At 47.4% G+C, this 8,438-nt stretch overlaps 1 pseudogene; it reads right to left on the reverse strand.

The window, feature by feature from the left end:
- Positions 1 to 237: 237 nt before the first annotated feature.
- LOC128311984 (60S ribosomal protein L17-like) lies at positions 238 to 963 on the reverse strand (annotated as a pseudogene).
- Positions 964 to 8,438: the final 7,475 nt, after the last annotated feature.

An 8,438-nucleotide genomic window follows, 5' to 3' on the forward strand; every position in this document is an offset into this window, starting at 1 on the left:
CTCAACTCAGATATCCTTGCTTCCCAGAAATTGCCCCCTAACCACCACCACCCTTCCCCATCTCTCCAAGTCATGCCCCTCACCCCAAGTCTGATGAGGTGCCTCTCTGTGGTGTCCCCACTGTCCCTTCCATCTTCCCTCCCTCACGTACACCTTGCACCTAACACCTGCCACAATGTATTTTAATATCCTCTTTATGCATCTGTTTTACCCCCAGTAGACTAAGTTCCTCGACGGCAGGGATGATAGCTCATCCACATTGTGTTCCCATGCCTCAGCAGTATTTATTAGAAGAAGTCATAACATAAATTCTGCTTTCCTTATGAAGTTTTTCAAAGAATCTTATCCGGCCCCCTCCAGGCCACTGTTATTGAAGGCAGTTGCGCCTCACACTTTGAGGGACCAGGACAACCTCCTTTAAAGGGTGTCTAAGCATTTTTTTTTTCTTTTTTTACTTCTATTTGCATTTACTTTATGCATTTATTCCCAGGCCATAAGTGTTTGTTTCTCCAGCTTCTTCTGGGATCTCTTTTTCTTCTGCAACCTCCTCTCCCGGTTTGGGGACTAGCTGCTCTTTCCCAGTAAGGACCATCTCCGCGTGGCAGGAGAGCTCACGTGTGGGTTGAACCGACCACGAGCCCTGTAAGTTCTGCGCTGCAGCTTGGGGGCTTTTGTTCACCTGGATGTGCCCAATAACCAGAGAATCTACATCTAAACCCTTAAGTTCAGCATTCTTCTCTGCATGTTTAAGCATGTGCAGTAAACATTCAGCACTCTTTTTGGGCCACCAACCCCGTGTCCAGCCCCACGGTTCGGCCTGGGCACACCCACACCTACCAACTCCACCACTGCAGTGACACAGAATGGCACACGCTGTGTCTACAAAGTGACATCTTTCAGATACTTGGTGGCTTTTTGGATATGCATACCCTCGATGGCCCTAGCGGTTTCACGTGTGTTCTTAAAGTGAACACAGGGGCACCCTGGTGGCTCAGTCAGTTAAGTGTCCAACTTCGGCTCAGCTCATGATCTCACGGTGTGTGAGTTTGAGCCCCACGTCGGGCTCTGTGCTGACCGCTCAGAGCCTGGAGCCTGCTTCGGATTCTCTCTCTCTCTCTCTCTCTCTCTGCCCTTCCCCAGCTCACACTCTTTCTCTGTCTCTCAAAAATGAGTAAAAACATTAAAAAAAAGTTAAAGTGGACACAGAGATTTGAACCTCTTGATTTGCATGATGGTGTAGGGTTTTCTGGGTCAAGGGAATAGCGAGCAAACCATTTTCAGAGACTGCCTCTCGCCGCTTAGGGGAAGAGCTGTCCAAGCATCTTAAAGGCACTGCTGCCGCCAGTGCTCTTTATACATTATGAATGTTCACAAAGCAGAATAAGGACTGGGCAGTCTTCTGAGGGAGGGGCTGCTGTGCCATTTTGATTAAAGTGAAGATTGATGTCCCCAACGCAGACCTTAATGAGGCCTTCAGTGCTCTCATAAAATTTCCACCTAAAATAAGCATTTTGGGGATGACTGGCCCAGCTCTTAACAACCCCTCCCCTTTTTCTTTCTTTTTTTTTTTTTTAACATTTATTTATTTTTGAGACAGAGAGAGACTGAGCATGAACGGGGGAGGGTCAGAGAGAGGGAGACATAGAATCTGAAACAGGCTCCGGGCTCCGAGCTGTCAGCACAGGGGCCCGATGCGATGCGGGGCTCGAACTCACGGACCACGAGATCGTGACCTGAGCCGAAGTCGGCGCTCAACCGACTGAGCCACCCAGGCGCCCCTCCCTCCCCCTTTTTCTTGGAACTGCCTTGGATCTCCCAGGGCAGGCTGCTGGCAGTCACATTTAGACTGTGGGACAGCACAGGATGGGACCGAGGAAGACCGCCTGTCCCTGGGACAATCAGATTCTCCCTGACTGGCACAGAGAACTCCAGCAAGCCAGTCTCTGCCTGGAGCTGAAACTCAGAAGCCATGTTCTCTACCACGAATGGAAGAGATAGAGAATATTTGTCACCAGTGATGAAGACCGAAACCGAGGCGAGGGATGGAGGGAAAGAACGTCCGGAGTCTTCCACGGATCTTCCACAGGTGGCTCCGTTCCCACTCTGGAGTTCCATGAGACACCCCTAGAGTGTTGTGGCAAAGTTCCCCTTTCCAGGTTGGGCTCACTCAACTGGATTCTGTTCCTCACAACTAAAAGAGTGCCAAGAAGAGCAAGAGCGGAAGGTTCCAGGCGTCCCGCCTTAACTGGCCCAAAGAGCTGCTCACACAACCATCCTCGCTCTTTGTCTCCTGAGCAACCAAACAGGGAAGGGAGAAGAGGCAGAGACCGACAGGAGCCTGCTTGATATCTGAGCTTCGCTGGATGTGTCCCTGCAACCTCATCATGCTTCAGTTTTTCTCTCACCTGTGCAGCAAAGATGTTTGCTGAACTTTCTCCAGTGAAGTGCTCTGAGGCTTAAGTAATAAATGTGTGCTCTGCAGGTTGAATTTCTCAGATTAAAAACAAAAACAAAATGGCCCATGATATGCAGTAATACTTGGAAATCTACCATCCAGGGAAATATATTTTCTAGTGACATTTTCCCTGAGCACTTGGAATGCTCGGCTGTGTATTAGACCTAAATATAAACTACAAATCTTAGGCCTATCTGTGTGACCCCCTTGACCTACAATTTCCCCACTGGAGAAATCAAGATTTGACACTTGCCATAAATTCCGAATCACCCACGATAATATCGGCGGTGGGGGGCGGGGGGGAATGAATAAATACGATTTACATATTTTCCACAGCCTTTGTTTGGGGCAGAATCGTAGATCTCCTTTTGCAAATCCTAATTTCAGTTTCCCTTCTTCTTCCAGGAAGAGCAGGAAAGAAAGAAAAGCCTCTGCTTTAAGAGAAGGGAACAGCTTGAGGTATGAGCAGCCCACAGACAAGATAAGCCTACAAGAATTCATAGTCGCTGCTGTCCAGTAGTTGTATGACCCAGGAGTGTGAGAACCAACCAGGACAAGGCTTGGAAAGGCTTGCAGTGAAAAAGACCATTAGAAGCAGAGTTCCCACGAAGCTACTGAGACTGGAGGTGCTGGGAGTGGAAGAAGGTTCCCGAAGGGGAGGGGAAGCCAGGTGATAATCAGAAACAGCATACAGGCATTTCTGGCCTTGCAGAAGAAAGGGCCCTGGCGCTCCTGGACCCAGCAATTTGTTGGGATTTCTTTTTTAATGTTTATTTTTGAGAGAGAGAGACAGAGCATGAGCTAGGGAGGGGCAGAGAGAGAGGGAGACACAGAATCCCAAGCAGGCTCCAGGCTCTGAGCTGTCAGCACAGAGCCCGACGCGGGGCTCGAACTCATGAACCGGGAGATCATGACCTGAGCCGAAATCAAGAGTTAGACACTTAACCGACTGAGCCACCCAGGGGCATCCTGCGATTTCTTTCTTTCTTTTTTTGTTTCCTTCTAAGAAAACGCTTGAGTCCTTGACTTTATATCTGTGAGTCATCCTTCTGAATGAGGGCACCCTGGGTTGTATAAACTCAGGACCCACAAATTCCAGACATGCACTGATATTAGGACATAAACAAAGTTGTAAAGTCTTTCCCCCACCCCTCCCACCTGCCCCTCTCCAGCCCACTGTCCTGGTTGCTAACTGCCTAGACCTTATCAGGACCAAGCTCAGTCCTGCCTCCTCAGTACCCCACCACCTTTTCCATCTTCCTCCTCAAAACCAATCTGGCTGGCTCCGTTGGTGGAGCATGTGACTCTTGATCTGGGGTCATGAGTTCAAACCACGTTGGGCGTAGAGATTACTTAAAAAAGAAAAAGCTTAAAAAGAAAGAAAGAAAGAAAGAAACCCAAATCAGCCTGCCCAGTTCTCTTAGGACCATGCTGCCTGACTCACCTCTTTCCAAGGTGACAATTAATTATCTAACAGATTAGAGCTCTACTGAGGGATCACAGCCTGAACATTGATTGGAATCATGGGTTACAGTGAAGATACAGAACCTTAACCCAAGTGAATGAACTTAAATTAAATTTAAAAAATAACTTTTATCATTTATTTCCTATTACAAAAATGGCATATTTGAGAAATTTTAGAAAATACAGAGAAGCCCAAAGAAAACTATAAATATTACCCTGTAAGAAAAAACACCCAAAATTCCATCACCCCTTGCTAATCTCCCTGAACATGGTCATCTAGGTTGCTCTTTTCTAAACATATATAGATATATATTATATGATTTCTACAAACATGGAAGAATCAGAATGTAATATTATTTTTAAATCTGGCTTTTTCATTTAACAATATAGTGTGAACATTTTCCCCTATCATTTAATACTTGTTTACAGGACCATTTAAATTTTTTTTTAATTTTTAAATGTTTAGTTATTTTAGAGAGAGACAGAGCACAAGCAGAGGAGGGCAGAGAGAGAGGGAGACACAGAATCTGAAGCAGGCTCCAGGATGTTAGCAGAGAGCCGGATGCAGGGCTTGAACTCACAAACTGGGAGACCATGACCTGAGCTGAAGTCAGACACTTAACCGAGTGAGCCACCCAGGCGCCCCTATAGGATCATTTTAAATGGCTGCATAACACTGCACACAAAGATCAGCTAAATCTTGGGATAACCCAGATGAAATGGGCAAATTCCTAGAAAAACACAGACTACCAAAATTGACTCAAGAAGAAACAAAATATCTGAAAAAACCTGTAACAAGTAAAGATATTAAATTAGTAATAATATTAAAAAAAAAAAAAGACAACTTCCCACAGAGAAAACCACAGGCCCAGAATAATCTACTGGTTAAATCCACCAAATATTTACAGAATTAACACCAATCTGTCTCAAACTCTTTCAAAAAATTAAAGAAGAGGGAGCGCTTCCTAACTCATTCTATGAGGCCAGCATGACCCCGAAACCAAAGCCAAAGACATCCCCCCCAAAATAAAGGAAATTATAGACCAGTGTCACTTATGACTAGAGATGCAAAATCCTTAACACAAATTAGCAAATCCAATCCGACAGCGTTGAAAGGATTATCGACCCTAACCAAGAGGGATTTATCCCAGGAATGCAAGGGAGGCGCAACGTAAGAAAATTAATCAATGTAACCCATCACATTAATAAAACAAAGAGGAAAAACCCATACAATGATCTCAGTTAACACAGAAAAAGACTTTTGACAATATCCAACCTTCTTTATGGTAAAGACTCTCAGAACACAATGGATGGATGGATGGATGGATGGATGGATGGATGGATAGATAGGTAGATAGAGAGAGAGAGAGAGAGATGATAGGCTGACTGTTACCAAGTATTGGCAAAGATGTGAATAAATCTTTATGCATTGTTCGTGGATGTGTAAATTGGTATACTCACTTTAGAAACCTGTTTTGTGGCATCTAGTAAAATTGAACATAGGACCCAATTATTGCATTTCTAGATATACACAAGAGAAAATGGACATATATGCACCAAAAGATGTGTACAGGAACGTCTGCAGCATTTTTTTGTCACAGCCCCAGATGGGGAGAAAATGTTTATCGGCAGAGTGGAAAAAACAAAGAGCGGCAAATCCCTGTGATGAAATCACGTCTGGCAATGAAAATGAGCCGGCTGCAGCATAGATAGGTCTCACAAACGTAAAGCTGAACAGAAGAAGCCCAATACACAAAACCTACACACCGCGCCACCCACCCCATTTGCAGAAATTTCAAAACCAGGCAAAGCTCTCTATGGTTGGAAAGGAGCAGAGTGGTTCCCTTGGAAGTGAGGGATTAGTGACTACCAGTGACTATCCGTTCTCAGGCCTGGAGAAACCCACTGGCCACTCCTCAAAACTCAGAGATCCTACTACACACTGGGCTTTAGCTCCTCGTCCCGAGTCCACAGCCATCAGCATGCCCCAACGCCCACCTGCAAAGGCAGATAAAGGGCTTGAGTCCTCCCGTACCTTTTCTTTCCTTGGGCCCCAAGCACTTTGAATGTCTACCCTCTTTCCTCTCAAAATCTGCCTCCTCCAATCCTAAAACCACATGGGATTTCTCCCCAAACCATCTGAACATTTGGCCCACGTGCCTGAGAAAGCTTCCCACCTCATTAATAAGGAGGGGGAGAGTCTCACAGAACCCACACCCCATCACCTAAAAAGAATCATCCTGCCCTCGAATCCCACCTTGGCCACTTACTAGCTGGAGTAACGACCTTGGGTAAATCACTTAACCTTTCTGAGGTTTGAAAGGGTTGAAAGGATTGAAAGTAATACCTGCGTTTCAGGCTTGTTTCAAGGATAAGAGGGAAAATGTGTAAACACCAAACACAAAGATTGGCACTTTGCTCAATGATTTCATTTTTGCTAAAAAGCAATGGCAGAAGCAGAGAGCACACCCTTTCTAAACCCTGGGCTTAATCCCGGGTTCAGGTGCGAACTCCCTATGGGAAAAGTAGCCCATGCCAGAGCGAAGCCATGAACCCAGAGTACAGAAAGGAAATGTAGGTGCCATCTGGCCAATTTCCAAGTAAAGCAGGACCCTCTGCAAGACCACCACAGGGACCACCTTCTTCCATTGTGCTCACCGCAAGAAACTCACCCTTCCGCAACGCAGCCCAATCAGCTTTATTCACGCTTACCAATTCATTCAACAGAGATTTATGGACTACCTGGTAAAAGCCAGATGCTGTGCCAGGTGTCGAAGATGCTTTGATGAGCAACACAGGTGCCAACCCTGTGCTGTTGATGCTTGGGACCTAGTGGGGCAAAGAGTTCTCCCTTTTAGGGGCACAGTCTGTTAAGCAGCTGACTTGATTTTGGTTCAGGTCACGATCTCACGGTCGTGAGGCGAAGCCCCATGCTGGGCTCCAAGCTGGGCGTTGAAGACACAGAACATTTCCTATTTGGTGGGCACTGTGCATCCTCTGGGTTCTCTGGGGACAGCCAGGTGTCTAAAGTTGGCCTTTCCTTTCATGAGTGTGGTTCTGTAGTTTCTTCTTCGGGGATTGGCCCCCTACCCGCCCCCCATCACGGAGGGACTCTCATCTGCCATTCTCTTGGTCAAGCAACCCTGCTGTCTTTGTTCCTCCAGCAGACCAACCAGATGGGACCTAGCATGACTCCATCTGAGGCCGCTTGGGTTCTGGGCCCAGAGCTGGTGTGAGCAAAACACTCCTTTGCCCTGAGTGCCCCTCTCATCCCGGCTGGCCAGCCTCCCCTTCCCCCTTCCCCCATAGATTTCTCAGATGGGAATCAGACCCCATCCCACCACTGTCCCCAGACTGCAGGGGCATAAATTAAGTTTCTGAATAGCCCTTCTCTCTGGACGTAAGGAAATTTCACAGCAGCATACTGAGGTGGACGGGCAGTGGGAGCTTTCGCCAAAGCTGGGTCAGTGAGGAGGTGCAGTAGTGGTAGAGAATTGAAAAATCATAACAAAACCGAGGCACCTGGGGGCTCAGTCGCATAAGCGTCCGACTTGGGCTCAGGTCGTGATCTCACAGGTCACGAGTTCGAGCCCCGTGTCGGGCTCTGTGCTGATGGCTCGGAGCCTGGAGGCTGCTTCGGATTCTGTGTCTCCCTCTCTCTCTGCCCCTCCCCCTCTTGTACTCTGTGTCTCTCAAAAATAAATAAGAACATTAAAAAAATTTTTTTAATCATAATAAAACCAACCAAACGTTGGTCCAATTTTTATTACCAACGGGGTAATAAGGGGGCTGTTGGGGGCCCCCTACAGCACACCTACAGCTCGCTCTAAAACTCCTCTCCACCAGTGGTTACAGTGTGACCTTTTAGTACCCCCGACCCGGGTGAGGGCATTAAGAGCCAACGAGCCAGTGTGATGATATCACCCTTGAAAATGAACATCTGGGACTGGCCCCTCACTGTGACCTGTATCTTGATGTATCACTTTAAACTTCCCACTTACCAGACTGTCACCCTCACGTCAAGCTGGAGTCCCCCTTCCTGGTTCTCCTACTCCCATCCTGGAGATCATACTACCTCTTGGGGGGCAGGAACATTCGGAGTGAGTTAAGAGACAAAGCACCCGGCTGAGAGTTTGGCACACAGCAGTTTCCCCCGCCCCCAACACTCCAAGCCCCGCCCCACGCCGCCTGCCCCCAGGGACTCAGAAGAACGCGGGCAGAGTGGCCTCTTTCACACCTGTGCTCTGGTTTCCCCCAGAGTGTCACCTGTCCACCCATCTGTGCTAAGCACGTCCTTCCACTTTTCTCCTCGACCTGGAGGCTACGTGGTTAACTTTGCCCGCACCTTTTTTCAGTAACACCTACAATTGAACCATTAAACTCCACCCTGTCGCGTTTCACTTAGGGAGAAGAACCAGAGAGACTAGGTGACTTCCTAGAGCTGCACAGCCTTTACATGGTAGAATGGAACACGGAGTGGAGCTCTCCTGTCCCTCCGCTCCCTGCCTGTCTTGTGTCA

This window comes from Acinonyx jubatus, chromosome C1, assembly GCF_027475565.1.
Source record: "Acinonyx jubatus isolate Ajub_Pintada_27869175 chromosome C1, VMU_Ajub_asm_v1.0, whole genome shotgun sequence".
Lineage (NCBI taxonomy): Eukaryota > Metazoa > Chordata > Mammalia > Carnivora > Felidae > Acinonyx > Acinonyx jubatus.